Genomic DNA, 24,491 nt, shown 5'->3' on the forward strand with positions numbered 1-24,491 from the left:
AAACTGGGTATTCTTAGGCTAAAGGGACACTGATGGTCTCTAGGCAGAATGTGAATTTTCTATGCTAAAGAGAAATTTCTGAGTGAAAGTAGAAGTTCATTTTTATTTTTATTCTGAGAACTCTAGATAGAGATATATATGTATAACAAAAGTGAATTTGTGTCATTTTTAACCTTGTTAGTCTTTTTATAACCATCTTTCCATGTAAATACATCTATATGATAACATTTTAAATTTCATTACAACAGAATTTGTTTTTTGTTTCTACATTGATGTAGTGTTGTGTGATATGAAAGTCTCAAAATGCTTTTCATCACTACCCTAGTTGAATTTAGTTCCTTTACCATGTTTTCTAATACAAGGAATGGTACACTTTGTAAGAATTCATGTATAATAGAATCCTGAAAGTGTTCTTTCAAATCCATAAAAGCTGTATTTTATATTAACACTTTGTACTATTACTAATTTATATTTCCAATAACAAAATATTAAAGTGTCTGCCTTTCCATGCATTGGAAATAATGTGAGTCTTTGCTGTTCTGATAGGCAACAAATCATCTCTTAATTGTTTTCTTTTAAAAATATTTTTTTTATTTTTAAAAATATTTTTTTAAAAAGAGTGAGATGAAATCTTAGAGTACTTTAGTTATACATGGATGCAGTTATCTTTATTTTGTTTATTTACTTTTTCTGTGGTGCTGAGGATCAAACCCAGTGCCTCACAAGTGGGAGGCTAGCACTTTACCACTGTGCCACACCCCAGCCACCTCAATTGTTTTCTTTATAACTCATTTTTATTCTCTGCCTAGAGTTTCATCAGTTTTCACAATGTTGTTTTAGAGTGTTCTGATATTCCCTATTATCTACACTTTGTGAGGGACATCTTTTCTGAGTCTGTATACTACTTAAGGGCACAGTTCAGTACAGAGTTCACATGGCTATTTGCACTGATGATCTGAATGTGTCCTCTTTGAGCCCAGCACACTGTCTTAGGAGAATACCAGTATTGTGATAACAGAACCTGGCTCTTGTATGAGTGTGTGTGTGAGAGTGTATGCATGCATGCACTGAAAAACCACATTTTCCTGTTTCTTTCTGCTTTCTTTGCTAATAAATACTGTATTTTATTATATGAGAATCAATAACTTCTTCCTCATATCCACTACCACCTTTTATATTTTAATTTATTCTCTTGGAAAACCATCAGCATACCTCCACATGAAAATTTTAAAATTAAAAAAATTTAATTTGTTCTAATTAGTTATACATGACAGTAAATGCATTTTGACACACTGTATACAAATAGAACATATCTTCTCATTCCTCTGGCGTACATGGTGCACAGTCACACCAGTAGTGTAGTCATACATGTATATAGGGTAATAATGTCTATCTCATTCCACTATCCCACCCATCCTTATATCTTCTCCCCTCCCCTCATTCCCTTCTGCACAATCCAAAGTTTTTGCATTCTTCCCTACCTGCCCCCCCCCATTATGGATCAGCATCTGCTTATCAGAGAAAACATTCTGCCTTTTGTTTTTAGGGTTTGGCTTATTTCACTTAGCATGATATTCTCCAACTCCACCATTTACCTGCAAATGCCATAATTTCATTCTTCTTTAAGGCTGAGTAATATGCCATTGTATAAATGTACCACACTTTCTTTATCTGTTCATCTGTTAAAGGGCATCTAGTTTCTTCCATAGTTTAGCTATTGTGAATTCAGCTGCTTTAAACATTGATGTGGCTGTGTCAGTTTAGTATGCTGATTGAAGTTCTTTGTGTATAAACCAAGGAGTGGGATAACTGGGTGAAACGGTGGTTCCATTCTAAGTGTTCTGAGGAATCTCCATACTGTTTTCCATTTTGCAGTCCCACCAGCAATGTATGAGTATGCCTTTTCCCCCACATCCTTGCCGATGCTTATTGTTGCTAGTATTCTTGATAATTGCCATTCTGACTGTAGTGAGATGAAATCTTAGAGTACTTTTGATTTGCATTTCTTTAATCACTAGAGATTATGAACATTTTTTTTTTCATGTTTGTCGATCAATTGTATTTCTTCTTCTGTGAAGTGTCTGTTGAGTTCCTTAGCCCATTTATTGATTGGGTTGTTTAGGTTATTTATTTATTTATTTTTGGTGTTAAGTTTTTTGAGTTCTTTATATATCCTGGAGATTAGTGCTCTATCTGATGTGCATGTAGTAAAGATTTTCTCCTATTCTACGGAATGGAAAATGGGAATGAAAAATGTAGGCTCTCTCTTGACATTATTGATTGTTTCCTTTGCTGAGAAGATGCTTTTTAGTTTAATTTCATCCCATTTATTGATTCTTGATTTTACTTCTTGCACTTTAGGAGTCTTGTTAAGGAAGTCAGGTCCTAAGTCAATATGATGAAGATTTCGGCCTACTTTTTCTTCTATTAGGCAGGGGTTCTCTGTTCTAGTGCCTAAGTCTTTGATCCACTATGAGTTGATTTTCATGCAGGGTGAGAGATAGGGGTTTAATTTCAATTTTCTACATATAAATTTCCAGTTTTCCCAGCACCATTTGTTGAATAGGCTATCTTTTCTCCAATGTATGTTTTTGGCACCTTTGTCTAGTATGAGATAAATGTATTTATGTGGGTTTGTGTCTGTGTCTTCTATTTTGTACCATTGGTCTACATATCTATTTTGGTGCCAATACCATGCCATTTTTGTTAATATTGTTCTGTAGTGTAGTTTAAGATCTGGTATTGTGGTGCCTCCTGCTTCACTCTTCTTGCTAAGGATTGCTTTGGCTGTTCTAGGTCTCTTATTTTTCCAAACGAATTTCATGATTGCATTTCTAGTTCTGTGAAGAATGTCATTGGAATTTTAATAGGAATCGCATTAAATATGTATAACAGTTTGGTAGTATGGTCATTTTGACAATATTAATTCTGCCTATCATAGAATATGAGAGATGTTTCCATTTTCTAAGGTCTTTTTAGTTCTTTCTTTAGTGTTCTGTAGTTTTCATTGTAGAAGTCTTTCACCTCTCCCATCAGAGTGATTCCAAAGTATTTTATTTTCTTTTTTGAGGCTATTGTGAATGGGGTAGTTTTCCTAATTTCTCTTGCAGTGGATTCACCATTTATATACAGAAGTGCATTTGGTTTATAGGTATTGATTTTATATCCTGATACTTTGCTGAATTCATTTATTAGTTATAGAAGTTTTCTGGTGAAATTTTTTTCAGTCTTCTAAATATAGAATCATGTTGTTGGCAAATAGTGATAGTTTGAGTTCTTGTTTTCCCATTTGAATCCCTTTAATTTCTTTTGTCTCTCTGATTGCTCTGGCTAGAGTTTCAAGGACTATGTTGAATAGAAGTGATGAAGGGGGGCATCCCTGTCTTGTTCCAGTTTTTATGGGGAATGCTTTCAATTTTTCTCCATTTAAAATGATGTTGGCATTGGATTTCGCATAGCTTTTACAAAATATTGAAGTATGTTCCTATTATCCCCAGTTTTTCTAGGGTCTTGAACATGAAGAGGTGTTGAATTTTGTCAAATGCTTTTTCTGCATCTATTGAGATGATCATATGATTCTCGTCTTTAAGTCTATTTATGTGATGGATTACATTTTTTGATTTCCCTATGTTGAACCAAACTTGTATCCCTGGGATGAACCTCACTTGATTGTGGTGCACTATCTTTTTAATATGTTTTTGTATTCAATTTGCCAGAACTTTATTGATAATATTTGCATCTAAGTTCATCAGAGATATTGGTCTGAAGTTTTTTTTCCAAGATATAACTTTGTCTGGTTTTGGTATCAGGGTGATACTAGCCTCATAGAATGAGTTTGGAAGGGTTCCCTCCTTTTCTATTTCATGGGATAATTTGAGGAGTATTGGTGTTCATTCTTACTTGAAGGTTTTGTAGAACTCGGCTGAGAATCCATCCATCTGGTTCTGGGCTTATTTTGGTTGGTAGGCTTTTTAAAAAAATAATTTTAGTTCAGATGGATACAATACCTTTATTTTGTTTATTTAGTTTTATATGGTGCTGGGGACTTAACCCAGGGTCTCTCACATGCTAGGCAAGTGCTCTATTACTGAGCCACAGCCTCAGCCCATTTGGTAGGCTTTTGATACTGTCTTCTGTTTCCTTGCTTGAAATTAACCTGTTTAAATTGTGTATGTCCTCCTGATTCAGTTTTGGTAGATCATATGTCTCTAGAAATTTGTCAATGTATTTGAAATTTTCTATTTTGAGTATAAATTTTCAAAATAGTTTCTAATTATCTTCTGTATTTCAGTGGTGTCCATCATGATATTTCCTTTTGCATCACAAATTTTAGTAATTTGAGTTTCTCTTTTCTCTCTCTCTTCATTCATGTAGCTAAGCATTTATCAATTTTATTTATTTTTTTCAATGAACCAACTTTTTGTTTTGTCAATTTTTGAATTGTCTCTTTTGTTTCAATGAAATTTCCTCTTAGCATGGCCTTCATAGTGTCCCAGAGATTTTGATGTATTGTTTCGGTGTTCTCATTTACCTCTAAGTATTTTTTTATTTCCTCCGTGATTTCTTCTGCTATCCATTTGACTTTAAATAGCATGCTAATTAGTCTCCAGGTGTTGGAGTAGCTTCTACTTTTTATTTTATCATTGATTTTTAGCTTTAATCCATTATGTTCTGATAGAATGCAGGGTAGTATTTCTATTCTTTTGTATTTGCTAAGAGTTGCTTTGTGGCATATTAGTTCTATAGTTTCTTTGTTTAGTTTTTTTTATGTCTTTGTGTGTGTGTGTGTGTGTGTGTGTGTGGTGCTGGGGATTGAACCCAGGGCCTTGTGCATGCGAGGCAAGCACTCTACCAACTGAGCTATATCCCCAGTCCTCTTTATTTAGTTTTTGTTTGAAAGATCTATCCAGTGGTGAGAGAGGTGTGTTAAAGTCACCCAGTATTATTGTGCTGTGCTCTATTTGAATTTTGAAGTTGAGAAGGATTTGTTTGATGTATGTAGATGTTCCATTATTTGGGGCATAAATATTTATGATTGTTATGTCTTGTTGATATATGATTCCATTAAGCAGTAATGAAATGTCATTTTTTATCCCTTCTGAATAACTTTGGCTTGAAGTCCACTTTATCTGATATGAGGATGGAAACCCCTGCTTGTTTACACAGTCCATGTGAACGATATGTTTTTTCCAAACCTTTCACCTTCAGTCTGTGGATGACTTTTCCTAGGAGGTGAGTCTCTTGAAGACAGCATATTGTTGGGTATTTTTTAAAAATCCAGTCTGCCAGTCTATGTCTTTTCATTATTGGAGTTTAGGTCATTAACATTCAGGGTTATTATTGAGATATGATTTGTATCCCCAGTCATTTTGTTTACTTTTGGTTTTTAACTTAACTTAGTTTCTCCTTTGACTGACTTTTCCTTTAGTGTAGTTCCTCCCTTTGGTTGTTTTCATTGTTTTTTTTTTTTTCATTTCCTCCTCATGGAATATTTTGCTGAGAATGTTCTGTAGTGCAAGCTATTCTGCTGTGAATTCTTATAGCTTTTGTTTATCATGGAAGGTTTTTATTTCATCTTCAAGTATGAAGCTTAGTTTTGCTGGATATATAATTCTTGGTTGCCACCCATTTTTGTCAGAATTTGTTATTTCAGGACCTCCTGGCAGTGAGGGTCTAGGTTGAGAAATCAGGTGCGACCTGAATTGGTTTCCCCCTATATGTAATTTGATTTTTTTTCTCTCACAGCTTTTAAAATTTTATACTTATTCTATATATTAGTCATTCTCATTATAGTTTGTCTTGGTGTGGGTCTTCTGTAATTTTGTACATTTGGGTTCCTGTAAGCCTCTTTTAGTTGAGTTTCCATTTCATTCTTTAGATTTGGGAAAATTTTTTTATATTATATCATTGAAAATATTGTGTATTCCTTTGGTTTGTATGTCCATGCCTTCATCTATTCTGATATATCTCAAATTTGGTCTTTTCATATTATCCCATATTTCTTGGAAGTTCTGTTCATGGTTTTTTATCATCTTCTTTATTTTCAAGAGCATATATTTTGTCTTCAAATATATGAGAGATATAAAATTCATTTTCTGGGATTCTGTCTTCTAAATGGTTTAGTCTTTTGGTAATAATTTTCATTGAATCTTTAATTTGGTTTATTGTTTCCTTCATTTTGAGGATTTCTGCTTGATTCCTTTTTATAATCTCTGCCTCTTTATTGAAGTGATCTTTCACTGCCTTTATTTTGTCTCTGATACCATCCTTCATTTTGAAAATCAGTCTATGTACCTTCTAAACTCCTTCTCTGACGTTTCGTCCACTGTGTTGTCTATGGATTCTATTGTTGGAGCATCTTGGGTTTTTTTGAGGTGCTTTGTTCCCTTGTTTTTTCACGTTGATTGTGTGTCTTCCCATCTAGTGGTATGGATCTGAGACAGTACATTTTCTACCCTATAGTCCTATAGTGTCCTTGTAGGCTTCCAGTACCTCACCATTAAGGGGGAAACCAATATTAACAGCACCCAATGCAAACAATATATGACCTTAAACCAAATAGCTCCTATTAAGGCATCTACAGTTTTGTCACAATAAACAGAAATGATATGTTCAATTATTGTCTATAATATAAACAGTAATTTTGCTAAAAGAGTTTACTGTATCAGATGATGGACAAAGAGGGAACAGAAGTAGTGTAGGATGATGCTTATGAGGGAGAAGGAGAGAAGATAGAGAAAAAAATTATAGTAAGAGCAAATGAGGAATTAATAGAGGTTGGCTGTTGGCATGAGAAGTGAGAAAGAGAATCCAGGAAGTTAGGTAAATGAGAGAAAAAATATATGCAGACTTTTAAAAAGGTAAATATATAATAATATACAACAAAACTGTAATATACTGTTCAGGCATCCCATTCCTCAATAAATTGATGCATGAAAAATATTTAGATTAAAAGATGGTACAGATGTTAAGAGAGAGTGGGGAAAAGGGGGGAAAGTCTCAATGGAAAATTGAATGATTGCTTCAGTTGGCTTTCAAAAATATTTTCAGTTTCCCTTCTCTACCTATAGGTGGAGTTGTCAGAAGTTTGATGGTAGCTCCAGTCTGGTGGGTGTGGGACCAGTTGGGTGGGTGAGCTGATAGTAAGATGCCCTCCCAACCTCTTCTAGTCTTCCCACCTGTGGTAGCTGGCCCCTTTCATCCCTGCACACTTCAGGACTTATGAGATGGAAAGAGCCCAGTTTTCTACAGATTCTCCAACCAGTGCTCCTGGGGGTAACTGCCTCCCCTCTCCATCTCTGGCTTTACACAAACTTCTCTGGTCCATATTGGCTCACACAGACCCAGCCACAATCTGATGGATCTGGGCTTCAGATTCCCTAGGGTCTGTCTTATTGCAATCCCAAGATCTCAATGCCATTTCAGCTTGCAGACAGACCACCAGGGTGGCACTCACACAAAGAACCAATCTTTCAAAGAGGCAACCAGATGGCAGCCACTGGCATACCCAGCAGGAAGACCTCAGGGGCAACCAGACCTTCAGGTAACCCAATAATATATCTCCAGGCCCCAGTCAGTGTCCCCAGACTGAGACAACTGCCCCCTAGGATGGCACCCATGGTATTGGCAAACCTGCAGGCTTCTTGGCCCTGGATTCTCAGGCCCTGGACAGTGTCCCAAGATGGTGGCCAAGGCGTGTATTCAAGCCTGCAGGTACCCTGACAATGGACTTCAGGCAGCAGTGGGCCGCAGGTGATCTGTATGCAGTCTGCGGTCAAATGGCAGATGATTGGTGGGTGGACATAAGGCGGGCAGGCAATGACAGGCAAAGGGGAAACAATGGGCAGTCAGCATCAGTCAGCAAGAGATCAGGTGGTATGCTGGCAAAGGGCAGATGGTCATGGTGGACAAACGGAGCAAAGAGCAGGGACCAGAGAGCAGCAAGGGCTGCCTCCCAGAGACAGTCTTTTCTTTCCTGAATCCCAAGTCATGGAGTGACAAGGAATGCAGCCTTCCTTTAGGTTGCCATCTTGGAACCCCCTCTCTTTCTGCTTCTTTATGATATTGTGTCCCTATTCTTCTGAGGAACCACTGTGGCTGGCATCAAGACGAAGTGCTTTATTGTCTGAGCCTTTGGACCATGCACTGTGTGCTGTTTTGATTGGTCCTTTCCATATTTTCAGTGTTCTTTTTCCATACTACAGGTCATAAAACACTTGACAGTAACAGTATATTAATAAAAGAAAAAAAAAGAGATACAATAGGAGAGAAAATAAAATAATAGACTAAAATGCAATAAATTAGAAGATTAATCTAAGAATTCATCAGTCATATTAAAGTTCATTTTGTTTCAATATTTTGGTTAGGTATTTTTATGTATTGTGTATTTCTTTGTGTTATCTAGGTCTTTTGAAAAATATATATTTTAATGTGCATATTGCTAAATAAAAGCATGAAATTATCTTAATAAAACCTATTAAATCTAGGTGTTATAGGTGGAGTCTTTTCAAAGTACATGTTCTGAAGGTCATTTTCCACTACTTTGTTGATTAAGGGCCTGTTTATCTCACATTGGTTGATGGCCAATAGGACTATCCAATCAGAATTGGGCTGGAATATATCATTTACAAAAATTCCTATGTTGCTTTTACTTCACTCAGGCTTTGAGATTGCCCAAAATCTCATCTGAATATTTGTCATGATTCCAGAACCAATCCTTTTTTCCAGGCAATCTCAAGTCTGGTTTATCGCAATAGAGCTTCATAAATCATGAGCCTAAATCGAGAAGCAGAAAGGTGAGACGAGAAAATGATGCAGTATGCACAGCTGTGGTAGCTACTTCTATAAGTTTCAAAATCAAGTTCACCTCAGGGATAGCTTTTCCAAGGCTATGTGCCTGGATTTTTTTCTTGGCCCTTTATGTAAAGCAGACACTTAATGATTCTGGAAAAGCCAGGTGTCTGTGGACCTGCTGCTGCCAAGGAGCTAGCCAAAATCACATTTTCCAAGAGCACTAACAACAACACGAAAGCTCCTAGAAAACCTGAGAGATAGATACTTGTTTGCAGAAACCAAAGGCACTTTTCCAAGCCATGAAAAATAAGGTGTGGCCAATTAAAGTATTTTGACCATTTTGAAAGTCCCTCGCTTGTTCTCTTTGGGGATTGTTTTGTTTGTAAAATTTTTTTCTGTCATTTTTGACAGTAAACATTTTATTCCTTGCATTTCCTATATCAATAAGGATGAAATCTGCTTACAGTTGCTTTTGTGGTTGAAGTCTGCATAAGCTTATGTTATATGCACATTTTACCACACAGACCTTTACTAAATTATTAAACAATCAGGATTTGCCTCAATGGTATTGTCGATTATCATTTTGTATATCTGTCTATCCTTTTTCTTTGTACTAACAAAATTTTCATTATGTTCTAAAGCCCATTTAAATTTGTTTCTGAGTGGACAGTGAAATTTACTCTTCAAATATCAAGGCTTTTTTTACTCTTATTTATCTCTAGATTATCACTGAAACACACATATATGCAATGCCCAGTACTCTGTGGAAAATTGTACTTGAATTAGATTAAATTTCTAAACAATTTGTGTTTAACTTGGTCTTTTTTTTTGTCCTGAGTTTTCTTCTCTCAATAGGCAGGTACATATGTTTGAAACTGTTATATTCCTTTTTAGATATTAATATTTTCATGACTACATGTTTTATGCAATTTTTCATCCAAATTGTGTGTAGAGTTGAAGTTATTAACTCTGACAAGTAATATTTTATTGATCTATATCTGCTATTCTGCTTTTCTTTCTCCAGGATTTTTTAGGTATGCAGTCTATTCAGCTTGAAAAAGCGATTTTGTGTCATCATTTCTGTAATTATTGGTCATGCTTAGATGCACTGTCTAAAATTCCTGAGTAATAATTAATATTGAGTCTCACAGGATCCCTTGCCTTGCTCCTAATAGCAGGGACACTATATGTGACTATGGATGCTAGAACTCCTCTTCCCTTTAAAGCTGATTACTCATGTTAAAGAAATATTGAGAGAACATGCCTTGAAAGTCAGTGCATGGTGGGATCAATGTCACTGTGGCTGCTGACAACCCCCATCCAATTACCTGCCCCCACAGACCTACCTTCCCCATGCAGTGGGAACCTGTAATCCCCAAGGAATATGGCCGGGGGAGAGGGTGGTGGTTGGCTGCTTGAGCTCTGGCTCCCAGTACCCAATTTGTATCCTCACCTCTGGGGTGGGTGGCAGCTGCACCCCAGGACGGTTTTGACAGGCAGTGGCATGGAAGAGATAGGCCTGTAGGTGCTAACCCCACTGAAGCTGGTTTCCATTGTGTACATCTTCCAGGCACTGTGTCTGGACATGAAGCACTATTGAGCCTAGCTTGGACCACCACTGACCACCAATTCTTGTGGGAATCTTGCCAGAAACCTGCTAGCTTAGACATTTGGCATTTCAAGTCCACATTCAGCAGTGTTTGGCAGATTGCTATTCTGGCTCTGCTCTTGGGAGGCATTGCCATCACTCACTGCATTCTTGGTGGGTTTGATTTATATCTATGTGGGATATTGAAGGTGCTTCTACAGACTTGTTGCTGTCATGCTTTTTGCAGCAGTTGTTTTACAGGTTTGAGACCTGGTCTTTTACTGAATCAAGTTGATTGAAATTGTAAGCTTGAAATTTTATCATGAGTTCAAATGGGTTATGGTGTGTGGGGTGCAACTATTTTCATTTGAGGGTGCCATCTTTTATTGCCTGAACCTTAAGAACTATGAAGACTACTACTAAAACCAAGTCCAAAATTTTTTTAAAAAAGAAAGAAAAAGCAGCCATTCAACAAAAGATGTACTTCTCCATCTTTTTAAACTCACTGTTTTCTAAAACACTTGTGCAGCATCAGTTTGCTCAATTCATTTAATATACTTTGTCTTTTGCCTGTCAACATCATAACCAGCTTTTATAGCCACTTGAGTGACCTGCACAGATTAAGATATGGATTAGACATAGGCAAAAGCTGCAAACTTCCAATATGTTCATGTCATTTTTCTTGACAAGTGAAATGGTGTATGAACCAGCAACAATTGTGAGAAACTAGTTGGAATGAGAATTACCTGAATCTCTTATTGTCTGCAGGGGAGCAGCTGACATAAACAACATTTAAAAGCTCCTTTGTGGGCTGGGGTTATGACTCAGTGTTAGAGTTCTCGAGTAGCATGCATGAGGCACTTGGTTCGATCCTCAGTACCACATTAAAAAATGAAATAAAGATAGTGTGTCTGCCTAAAAAGCAAAGTTTCTTTGCCCTAACAAGGATTCCACTGTTCAAGTTCTTATCCCACCCAACCATTTAGAATGAGTGCTGTTTTTTTGCTTAAGTGAGCTCTTGAAAAGTGAATGCCCTTCAGCACCTAATGTGAGTTGTGAATATAATTGGTTAATGTTACACATTCCACCTTCAAGAATTCTCTTTTTAATGGGAGATTATGCTTTGGCAATCAGCATCTCCTGGGGAAGGAAGTTTAGAGGTAGAGACATGTGCTTTTCATTATGTAGTTAGAAATTGTGCCTCAGACCCATCTAGAATGAGGGAAATTGAAAGTCTCTGTTTTCCCTGGGGCAATCAGAAAGAAATATGCATGAGTTCGTTTTGAGCACTATAAATCATTTACCAAACATTGCAGCAAACAATTGTGCATAAATTTTTATAGAAAAAAAGTGAATCATTAGTATAAAATGGTAAAAAGTTGTTTCATAATCCTCCATATACATTTACCAATTATACATAAAATTATTATTTGCTCTAGTGAAGTGGACTGAACACTAATCTTACACATATTCTTAAGAGGCTTATATTGGTATTCAGACTTATTTACCATACAGAAGTACATTTACCTTAAAGATTCTGGTCTATTTTCCATACTCTTCCACTGGAAAATATTAATGGAATTGCCTAAGAAGAAAAGTTGAAAATGTGTTAATCTCAGTATTAATGATTGTTCTGTAAGCACTGTAGTTCCAAAGACAGTAGCAATTAGGATGATCACTTTGTGTGAAATTCATTAAAATAGAAAGCTGCTATATTTGAAAGTATTTTAAATGTCTTCATTAAAAAAACAAATAGCCTTAGATTTATATACATTTCCTGAGAGAGGAGTAGGATTCATGTGACATCACCTGGTCCAGTAAATTCAACTAATGGGCTGATTTGTGCACAGAATTTTAATGTATTTATGTTAGGGCAATCATTAACTGACCATGTAACAGTGGACTACCTTATGCATTGACTATAACCCTTGCTGCTCTGACACTGAGGTTTATTTTTAAATGGACATGTTTTCTTTTCCTCTTCTCTTTCTCCCCCTTCCTAACCTGGGGATGGGGAACAGGATTACCCTTTTTCCATCCTAGGCCGAGTTATCTGTTTTTGAGCACAAACCAAGTAACTCATACTTCAGGGATGGCTCCAGAAGATCTAAGAAATGGCTATCTCCCAAATTCACTTGTTAGTAAATCACAACCCACTGCCCCTCCCCCACAGGGAACACCTTGAATGAATCTTAACCCTCTGTACTCCCTGATGGGCAGAATCACAGCCTCTGCAACAGGAGTCCCCTGTGCTTCTACTTTGCTAGCAAAGCAATAAACCTTCCTTTTCCTTTTTCTCAAACCCATGTCCTTGTAATTATGGTTTGCTTAATGCTTTTGAATACAGTCCTTGCTTCTCTGCCACTGCAAGTCATTTTTCAAACAGATATTTTTCTTTCTCTTCCTCTCTCCCGCCCTGTTTCAGGGGAAACAGGATTATCTTTCTTCCCAATCCAGATAGACTTATCTGTTCTTGAGAACACACTCACCACAGGAAAAAGTAATTCAGACTTTGAGCATGTTACCAGAATATCTCGGAAATGACTATCTCCCAAATTAACAAGTGAATTAGAACTCTGGCAGAGAACAAGTGGAATGTAGCCTTTGAATCATTTCTTTTAAAAATTCCTTGTTCCCCTTGATGGACAGATCCACAGCCTCTGGGAGAGGAGTCCCCTGTGCTTCTCCTTTGCTAGCAAAGCAATAAAACTTCTTTTTCCTTTTCCTCAAAACCATGTCCTCATTATTGGATTAGCATCAAGGACAAGGACCCAGCTTTCAGTACTGTTTTTTGTAAAGCTTTGTAAAAAGCTTTCAGTCAGCTTTTTGCTGCAGTGACTACAATATCTGACCAGAACAATTGTAGAGGAGGAAAAGTTTATTTCAGGGATCATGATTTTTTAGTCCATAGAAGGTCACCTCCCTTCCTTGTATTTATGAGGCAGAAATCATGGCAGAAGAGTGTGGCAGAGGGAAGCAGCTCACATGATCATCAGAAAGCAGAGAGATAGATAGATCTCCATTTGCCAGATACAAATATATACCCCAAAGCCATGCCCCCAATGTTCCACCTGTCTTCAATTACCACTCAGGTGATTAATTCACTAATTGGGTTAAGGCTCTCACAACCCAATCATTTCCCCTCTGAATCCTCTCACATTGTCTCACATGTGAGCTTTTGGGAGACACCTCATATCCAAACCATAACAAGTATCAAGGGAACTATTTCAAGGGAAGGAAATGTTCATAGTAGGGAATAAGTTTGCAACTAATCTCTCATTGAAAGCTTGAGTTAATTCTGTTTAATATACAAATTTGGAAGTTTAATTATGAACCTATTTTTGTATAAAATATACAATTTTTCCCTTTTTTTTAGTAACTACTTATCTTCATTTTTCATATGGAACAGCCAAAAGTCCAGTCTTTAAAGGCATGCTACACAGAACATCTTGATATACAAAGGATAGAATGATTCAAATTATATTCAGGCCAACCTATTGGGAAACTAGACCAGAGCTGGCCAAGATCAAGCTGGTTGTCAAAGAAAAGTGTTTACACTTTGAAAACTTACTCTGTGGATTAAAAAATCCCAGTTCATGTCACTAAGAAACCAAGTAAAAAATATTGCATATGGAGCTCACCAATTGTGCTGAGGTCTTCCATCAGAACATGAAGGTAGAGTTAAGTGTAAGGGTTAAAATCTTTTGATATTTTAAAAATAAATTACTTAGTAATAAGAAATTAGACATACCACACTCTTCCATTTGGTATAAAATCAAATTGACAATGAAGACTATTTAAAAGAAATTCTCAATGTAAATAGGGAAGTAGTGGTAACACTTTATACTACAGCAAACTTCCTGCATTCCCAATTAGTAACATTGCTATTCCCCCATGATATATATTCATGTGGGAAAACTTGTTGAGCTTTTGCCAGGGACAGGAGATGAAAAACATCATGTCCTGATCAGCCAATTAAGCTCAGTGAACATTCTTGGAATGGCCCCATAAACTCTAGCTATTGTTTTGTTAAACATCTGAAAAATGCAGGATTCCTCAGTCTTTAGCCCTAGTTTCTGCTCAAAATCTTAAAGATGGGTACAGTCTCATTGTGACCCTTCTCAGTGCTTAAGTGAGTGCTAATCATCAAAGTTTGGAATGACATCATAAGAGTAACTCTTGTAGCCTTTGGATACATAGTGGGCCATATTCTGATGGTAAAATCCTGGCAGGAACACCAGAATGCCAATGATCAGGACAGGAACTGCTTGGTCTGACCCCACTTTGCTGATGTAGCCTGATAGCAGGACAGAGCCTGAAATAATGGGAAAGGCACCAATCAAAAACAGCACAGTGGCAAGTGCAATGACCTTGTAAGGAATCTTAGGAGGTTTTTCTTAAACTGAAGGTCAATATAGCCATTGTCTGTGCTGGATAGCCTTGAGTTTTTACTTTACTACTGGGGATTCCAGTAGCTAGGTTACCCTGACACAACTATAGTACTATTTTCCTGCCCATCTCCAGTCATTTTCCACATGGAGAAGAACTGTTGCAAATTTAGACCAAAATCAAACAAAACTAGTTTCTGGAAAGCAGCCAACCATTTCAAACCCAGAACTATGCTGTGCTTGCTTCAGGCAATAGCCCTGGCTCATGACAAAGAGGGCATGTTGCTCCCACCCTGCCTCAGGCATGTATTACCAGAGCATTCTACCAAGCTGCCTTCTTGCAGGGAACTTGCCCACAACTAGTGGCCTAGAGGTCCCAGGCTGCATGGCATAGCCAGCCTTACTGATACTCCTAAAATATGCAATTCTACTATAAAAGTTATAAATAATTATTTTGTTGACAAAACACTAAAACAGTATGTTCTGGTTTGGCCCTCCTGCAAAAATAAGCATAAGAAGAATAAAATTTTCCTATGTGCTATTGTATTGCAACATCCATTAAAATTAGGATGTCAATAATAGTACTAATAATTTGCTTTACTGTCCAGAACAGAGTTCTGTTTTCAGCTTGTCTTAAGAATAGTTGCCAAGAACAATAGCCTCCTCCTCTCAAATAAAACTAATTTATTATTCAAATGCCAAAGGCTAGATCTTGTGAATTTTCTATAGAATCACAAAGCAAATATGAAGTACCAGGTTTATTATTACCAGGTTTAGTTGTGATAGACAAAAGTGATTAAATGTATCCTAGAGAGAAACCTTTATAAAAGTGTATGATTCTATAAAGAATCATTAGAAACTGTGAGTGGAAAATTTCCAGAATGTTAGCAGTATTATAGAATATTTTGAAGCAATTCTTGAGAAATAGTAAAATCTGGGGCAGACTGCATTGCAGTTAATTGCCTATTGTCAGAACAGCATGAGAACTATATTTGAGTAGGGATTTCAGCTACCAAATACACTCTACTGTGAGATCTCTTTATTCCTGAAAAATGAAAGTACAGTACTATGGTGCTGACATTAATGAGGCACTTTTCTTAGACCTAGTGGGGGATGCAGTATGCTGTTAGACCAATATATTTTCTAGAGTCTTATCAAGTTTTTATTTTCTGTCAGTATGACAAGCTGGGAAGTGGCAGAATATGCTACAGATTGAGGCATACACGTATTTGCCATTTATTGAAAAGTAGATTTCTTCTGTAGCATTCCCCCCTTCCCAATAAAGAGCCATACACTATATTTCTTCCATCAATAATATTTTAGAGTGTTTCGTACCTAACAAGGCTCAGCACAACAGGAAAATTGTTGTTCATCTGAATTTTTTGTCTATTGGAATAAACATGAGTGAAGTTTTCACTTACATTAACGTTACATATTTGAAGTTTTAGATTTGTTTGATGATTTCATAAGCAAAGTTGTTAACCACAAACCCATTGTTTGTCTTAGATAAATAATACACACACAGAGCATAAAAGTACTCAAAAAGTACTCAGCAGGGTTAGTTGTTCAGATATCTTGCACAAGTATTTAGCTTTTTGTAATTTCAATGTGTAAGTTTTAAAGAAAGAAATATAGAGAGATTTATGTGTTTGAAATATAAATGATATACCTGGATTAAGATGTATCTGTATATTATTAAATATTCAATGAATTGACTGGTAAGTGATATCTAATTGTATAGCCTGAAATGTAACTTATTTAAGACTATATTTTTGTACAGAGCAGTGCACGCTAAGGTATAACTCTGTGTCCCCTTTAATGACTAAAACTGTGTCTAGAAATTTCATCTGTCTTAAAAATACATGTCAGGCTCTTTGTGCTGGTAATTTCCCCTCTGCTATACTGTATTTATTATTTCTCAATATATGATGTGTTTAATACTTAAATATGAACTTATGATATCCTGGTTACTTATAACAGTGGGGAATCCTGTTTATCACTCCAATGATTTGGGGTTTGCAGTTCATGATCAGTTCTTCATTTCATGATTTTTGTAGTTGACATGAAGTTAGTTATGTGGAAAATATAAAAATAAAAGTGGTTTCACTGAAAAAAAAGAAATATTAAAAACTTCCTGCTTTCTAAGAATATTTTATTAATATGAAATATCACATAATAGAAAATATATTTTTCACAACTGAGACATGTTTTTCAGCTTTTTAAAAATATTTCCACAAGTGTATTTATTCATAACATTATGAGGTGTACTCTGATACACTGATTTATTGAAATTTATAACACATGGAAATGTATGGCATACTGTTATTTTTTTGACATATCATACATTTGAATCAGATGGGATATAATTTTTGAGTAAAATGGACAGATAAAATTTATATAAATTCAAAGTTTCTTATGTGATTTATATATATAAATGAGGGTGGAGCCCCTATGACATAATTACCTTCTACTATGTATGTAATGTGAAATGTATGTAATGTGAAATGATCGCTACAACCAAACTATTAACATATTATTATCTCAGGTGGTTGCTTTTTGGTTGAAAATATTTATGATCTTCACTTTTAGAAAACTTGAAGTGTATGATACATTATTAACTATTGTTACCATGCTGAATATTACTCTCCAGAACTGGCCTCCAGAACTTATTCATCTTAAAACTGTAAGTTTTTGTCCTTCAACTAACATCTACCCATTCTCTTCACCCCTCACCCTGAAAACTAGGATTCTGCACATTATGAGTTCAACTTTTAAAATTTCATATATAAATGGGATCATATAGTACTTATCTTTCTGTGACTAGCTGATTTCAATTAGCATAATGTCTTCTAGGTTCATCCATGTTGTTGCAAATAGCACATTTTCCATCTCTTCCCAGACTGAATAAATATCCCACTGTGTGTGTGTGTGTGTGTGTGTGTGTGTGTGGGTGTGTGACATTTTCTCTAACCGTTCTTCTGTCGATGGACAATTAAGTTGATTCCATGCCTTGGCTTTTATAAATAATACTGGATAAATAAGGGAAGGCAGATATCTCTTCAAAATAGAGATTTTATTCCCTTTGGATAAAATACAATATACAATGAGTAGTGGGATTGTTGGATTATGTGGCTTCAAAAAATTCCATTCCCTCTGATAATTAATTTATAAGAGTTCCTTCTTCTACATTCTGACCAATACCTGTCATCTTTTGACTTTTGATTAATAACCACCCTAACAGGTTTGTGGTTATATCTTGTGGTTGTGATTTGCATTTTCCTGATGATTAATGATGTTAAGAAACTTTTTATGTGCCTGTTGGCCATTTATGTGACTTTCTAGGCAAACTGTCTATTCAAGTCTATATAGTTACATAAATAGGATTATGATGATGATGATGATTATTATTATTATTTGCTAGTGAGGTGTATGAGATCCTTATGTTTTGAATATTAACATCTATTATGGTTTGTCTCCCAGAGTTTCATGTGCTGGAAGCTTGGTTCCCAGTGTGGCAGTGTTGAGATGGTGGGCACTTTAAGAAGTGGGACATAGTAGAAAGTAATTATGTCATAGGGGCCCCACCCTCATGCATAGATTAATGCTGTGCCATGGGTTGGTTGGAGATTTCTTCCCCAAGGGCATATATATTGTAAGCTTGCTCATCAGTCACAATGTTAAGAGGTAGTGGGACCTTTAAGATATGGGGCATAGTGGGAGGTCCTTAGCTCATTGGAATCATACCCTTGGGATGGATTAAGATACTTCTTATGAGGCTCCAGAAAGTCCCCAGTATATAACTGGCTTTCTATCTTACCATATGACCTTTCCCTCTTTCACAAGTTTTCACCATTGTGATGCTATCTGTCATGAGGCCCTCACCAGAATCGAGACAATATCAATACCATGCCCTTGATCCTCCAGAATTTTAAGCTAAATAAACTTATTTTCTTTAGAAGTTATCCAGCCTCTAGTGTTTTATTATTTAGACGAATACATGCTGTCTTATGAGAGTGGGTCAGGTCTGGTAGGAGTGGATTAATTCACATGAAAGCAGATTGCTATGAAAAGAGTGATCCTAGCCTGTCCCCAGTCTCTAATTTCCATGTAAACTCTTCCACATGTGGTCCTGCCATTTTGATGCCATCTGCCATGAGGTCTACATCAGACCCAAGAAGATGTCTTGCTCTAACTCTTTATAAAATTCCCATCTTCAGACATTTTGTTACAGTAACACAAAATGAACTAAGATGCCTCTTATCAGATATATAATTTGCAAATATTTCTCCCATTTCCTAGATTGCCTTATCATTTTGTTGATTCCTTTTCTCAATCCAGCAAAGCCAATTTGAGTCAAGATCTTCACATTTGTTTCCCCTAGGATAGTGCCCTGAAATGCTCAAGTTAGTGTGCCTTCTCCCAATCTTGCAAAGTCAGCTGGCTGACTGTATTGCACACTTATACTCACAGCCCACAGATGTGTACTTGCAGAGCTAATCTGGTGGAGAGCATAAAGCACACAGTGTGTTTGGAATGTTTTGTGGTCCACATGGAGGTGTGTTCTACAGGGGAAGCATCCCAAGCAGCTCAGAGGCAATCATCCTGATGGAATCTGCAGAGTGATTACTAGATTTTTGGGGGCTACTTTTCCCTGTTCCCATCCTCTTCCAACTATTCAGCTGTGCCAATTACCTCAGTATTAGGTGGGATGAGGAAGAGCTGGGCCTCTTGGCTGTGTTTCACACTCAATATGCCCTGATTGTGGGAAAATGTTTTCTTTCTTGTGATTTACTGTCAGTGAATTGCCAAACAAACCAAAAACCAATTAGGTATAACACATGATGCCTGTAATTTCTATTTTCTGCACTTGTAGCTTGACATTTTAGTAAACATAAGCTTACTCTCTGATGAACCAGGTTTAATTTAAATTATTTCTGTCTTCTAGAAGCTTACTGATATTGACTTTCTACTTGTCTAAGGACTGGAATTAAACATGTGCTTTTATGCCAAGGTTCATTTCATCAGCTCCTGAAGGAGCACTTACTGTGCAATTGTAACATTTTTTATTAAGTCTTCTAGGAATTACCCCATAGATTGAAATTAAGAATAGCCAAAGGGAAAGTGTCTCAGTCTATTTATGCTGCTATAACAAAATTTATAAAGAACAGAAATTTATTTCTTACTGTTCTATAGACTAGAAAATCCAAGATCAAGCTACTGGCATTCAGTTTCTGGTAAGGGCCGTTTTGCTGCATCATCACCTAGGGGAAGAATGGAAGAACAAAAAGGGACCTAGCTAGTCTCCTTGAACCCTTTTATAAGGCACTAAAGGTTCCACCTCTTAATATTATTGCATTAGGAATCAAGTTTTAATAAGTTTTGGAGGGAACATAAATATACAAACCATAGCATTCTTCCCTTGGCTCCCTCCAAATTCATTTCTCACAAAATGCATTCATTCAGTGCCAATATCCCAAAAAGTCTCAATTCATTCCAGCATCAACTTTGAAGTCAAATTCTGAAGTATAATCTAAATATTAATTAAATCATTTATGTATGAGGCTTAAGGTGTGATTCATCCTGAGGCAATTTTTTTCCTCACTGTTGAGTCTGTAGAATCAAACAAGTTAGGTGTTTCCAAAATACAATAGTGGGAAAAGCATAAGGGAGACATAGGTGAGAAGAAAGGGACAATGGGTCCCAAGTAAGACCCAAAACCAACAAGGTAAATATTAAATCTTGAAGCTTGAGACTAACTTCATGTCCTGCCTTCTGGACACACAGGACAGGGGTTGGGTGCACATGGCTCCAGGTGGGCCTGTACCCATGATTTTGCTGGGTCCAGCGCATGAACACTTTTCATGTGTTGGAATCAGATACTGGAAGCTCTCCCAGGCTGGTGTTCCATGCTAGTAGCTCCACAGGTATGGGATTTTGCTAGGTAGTCCATCCACTACAACTCCACTAGGCATTGCACTTGTGGGAACTCTCTGAAGTGGTCTTGACCCTCAGCTCTGCTGAGCATTTCCCTAGTGGAGACTCTCTACAGTGGTCCTGACCCTATGGCTCCACCTGGGCATTTCCATAGTGGAGTCTTTCTGCAGCAGTCCTGCTCCACTTGGAAATCTTTGTCTAAGTCCCAAGGCTCTCCAGGACATTCTTTGAAACTAGGATGAGATAACCATACATCCACAGATTGTGCACTCTGCATGATTATATCATGTGGATGCTGCCAAGCTTTAACCCTTTTGCTCTCTGGAGCTTGGGCCCAAATGAGTCACAGCTATCTGATCTCTCACAAGAAATACTCTTAATGCCCCATTTATAGCAATGTAGGCTTTTCTAGCATGCACCTCCAAACTCTTTAAATCTCTACCCATTACCTAGTTTCAAAGCTACTTCCATACTTTCAGGAATTTGTTATAGCAATGCCCTACTTTTCAGTACCAATTTCTGTCTCAGTCTGTGTCTGATGCTATAACAAAAATGCCTTAGGTTGGGTAGTTTATAAAGAATAGAAATTTATTTCTCACAGTTTGGGATATTGTGAGGTCCAAGATCAAGACAACAGCATTTAGTGTCTTGTGAGGTCCTTTTTCTTGTACTCTCACATAGGTGAAGAGTAGAAGGACAAAAGAAGAACCAACTAGTTCTCTTGAGCCCTTTCATACAGCACTAATTCTATCCATGAAGGCTGAGCCCTTGTAGCCTAATCACCTCTTAAAGACCCCAACTCTTAGTACTGTTGCATTGGGGATTGTCAACATGAAATTTGGAGGGGACACAAACATTCAACCCATAAGAGACAATAATCTTCATTGGAAATTCTATAAGTGTCCCCACTTTGCCTAAGTGGACTTGTAATCAGTGACATTCTATTTAGTATGAGCGGAATGTCTTTGTGACTATATTTGCATTTTTGAGATGAAGAACAGAATGTCTCATTCACTACTGAGAGATAAGGATTTCAGAGTTCAAAGCACGGAGGACATTGGGAAAGTCAAACTTTTTATAATTTTTTTATTTATTTTAATTAGTTACACATGACAGTACAATGATCTTGACATATCATACATTTGAATCAGATGGGATATAATTTCTCATTTTTCTGGGAAAGTCAAACTTTAATCAGGTTTCGCTTCATGTCTAGCCAGGTATACTTAGGAGCAGAAGTACGACTCACAGCCTAGTCAACTCCACTCAGGATTTTTTTTTTTTTATTTGAGGCATCAAAAAAGTACAGATGGTACATCCCTTTGTGTCACAGATGAATGATTTGTTGAGGGCAGGCTAATTTATGTAGTTTCAGTGGCCCCTCCTTGCCCCCACTTTCAATAGTATCCTTATGCTACTTAGAACTGAACACCACAATCTGAACCTTATTTCTGGCCAAAACTCATCATGTTCATTGATTTAGTCTTGTAGCAATTTATCCTCCTTACATCATTCAAACTTCAATACCAGGTAGAAGACTGCCACTAGTGTTGCCCTGCACATAGATAAATATCTCACTCTGCACCAAAGTCTGACTCATAGAGTTACAGCCACTGCTCTCTTTTTTTAAAAAAATATTTTTTTAGTGTTGATAGACCTTTATTTTATTTATTTATATGCAGTACTGAGAATTGAACCCAGTGCCTCAAGTGCACTACGGCTGAGCCCCAGCCCCAGCAGACACTGATGCCACTGCTGCCTTTGTACTGATACTCTTGGTAATCCACTCATATTTCTTTTTACTGGTCCTGTTTAGTTATATATAACATTAGGATTTATTTTGACATAGTCCAATTTTTATCAAGTTAGTTTTGTTAGTTTATGTCTCACTAGGAATTTACCCATTTTTAGGTTACCTTATTAGTTGGTAAACAATTGTTTATAATCTTCCATTAAAATCCCCTTTTTCCCCTGTATATTCTACAGTCATATTTCCAGTTTCAATTTTGATTTAGTAATTTGAATCTTCTCTCATTTTTTCTTGACAAGTCTAGTCAAAGATTTATGAATTTTGTTATCTTTTCAAAGAACCAATTTTTTGTTTCTTTGATTCTCTCCATTACGTTTTTTATTCTCTATTTTATTTTCACTCTAATCATTGTTTTTTTTCCCTTATTGCTTTCCTTTTTCAGTTACTTAAGGTATAAATTTATGTTATTAATTTAGAATAATTCTTCTTTTCTAATTTAAGCATTTATGACTATAAATTTCTCTCTGAACACTCTTTTTACTCCATCCCATGTGTTTTATTTGGTTTTCATCTTTATTTATTTCAAAGTATTTTCTAATTTTACTAGTAATATCATTTTTTGATTCATTAGTTTTTTAAGGATGTGTTATTCTGTATTTGTATATATTTGTGAATTTTTCCATTATTTTCTATTAAGGATTTCCAGTTTTATTCCATTATACTCAGAGAATATACCTTGTATGATTTCAATATTTAAACACATTCTATGCTGAGTAAAAGTGGCAAAAGTGGACGCACTTTTTTTGTTCTAGATTGTAGAAAGCTTTCAGTTTTTCCAATTTCTTATTACATTAGCTGTTAGCATACTATAAATGGCTTTTTCATGTTGAGGCAGATTCTTTGTATATCTTACTTGTTCAGTATTTTTACCATAAATTGATGTTGAATTTTATCAAATGCCTTTTCTCCATCTATTGAGGTGATCATTTGTTGTGTCCTTCATTCTATTGATGTATATACATTTACTGACTTATATAAGTTGAACTATCCTTGCACCCCTGGGATGAATTCACATGATAATGGTGAATAATCTTTTCAATGAGCTGTTGGATTTGGTTTATTAGTATTTTTGTTGAGAATTTTATGTCTATGTTCATTAAGGATATTTTCCTTCAGTTTTTGTTTCTTGTTTTGTCCTTGTCTGGTTTTAGTATAAAGGTAATGCTGGTCTTACAGGATGTATTTGAAACAATTGACACCTCTCCGTTTTTTTTTTGTTTTTTTTTTTTTTCCAGTTTCTTGAAGCAGGTAATTGGTTATTTGAAATCATTCTACTTGTTTGTTGTAGATGCAGATTGTTATAAACCACCTTCTTAGTACTGGGTTTGTTGTACTGTTGTAGGACAGATGAGGCTGGATATGGAGAAATTAGCAGATTTATTGGCTACAGCCAGGTCCAGCAGGGGGTGGGTGGATGTTCATCACAATCAATCAATCCCTCTGAACCCTGAGTTCAGAAAGTTTTAGAACTTTATACCCAGTGTGTAGGGGGAGGAGCTCAGAGGTTTACAATCTGCAGAAGTCCACATAAAAGTAGGGTTTTTTCCTATTGTTCTGGGCAACCAACTCAGGTCAGGTTTTACAATAACCCCAAGGATGATCTCTGAATCAGTGCCTGTGAGAAGGAGAGTTCCCCTCTACTTTTCCCACCAGCTATTTTCCCTGGACCTAATTCACCATTTACTCTCATCTTTTGAATTGTAAAGCACTTTCCCTAGGATCTAACTATTGTCCTTTGAAATGGAAATACCTCTGTGAAGGCCTTGAGTTAGTCTTTCTTATTGCACTCTGCTTCTGCAAACATACCCCCCCACACAACTCTCTTACAGAAATTCTTGCTGACAGTCTAAGAACAATTATGGTGAGGGTCTCTGGAAGCTTAATTAAGATTTTCTATGGAGGAGGGGGTGCCACTACAGTATCCTATAGGTTTTGGCATGCTATGTTTGCAATGTTCTTTGGTTTCAAGAAATTTAAA

At 36.4% G+C, this 24,491-nt stretch overlaps 2 pseudogenes; one reads left to right on the forward strand and one right to left on the reverse strand.

The window, feature by feature from the left end:
* The first annotated feature begins 10,177 nt into the window (after positions 1–10,177).
* LOC107156216 lies at positions 10,178–10,804 on the forward strand (annotated as a pseudogene).
* A 3,564-nt stretch (positions 10,805–14,368) lies between these two features.
* LOC107156218 lies at positions 14,369–18,640 on the reverse strand (annotated as a pseudogene).
* Positions 18,641–24,491: the final 5,851 nt, after the last annotated feature.

The sequence above is a fragment of the Marmota marmota genome, unplaced genomic scaffold (genome assembly GCF_001458135.2).
Source record: "Marmota marmota marmota unplaced genomic scaffold, marMar, whole genome shotgun sequence".
Classification (NCBI taxonomy): domain Eukaryota; kingdom Metazoa; phylum Chordata; class Mammalia; order Rodentia; family Sciuridae; genus Marmota; species Marmota marmota.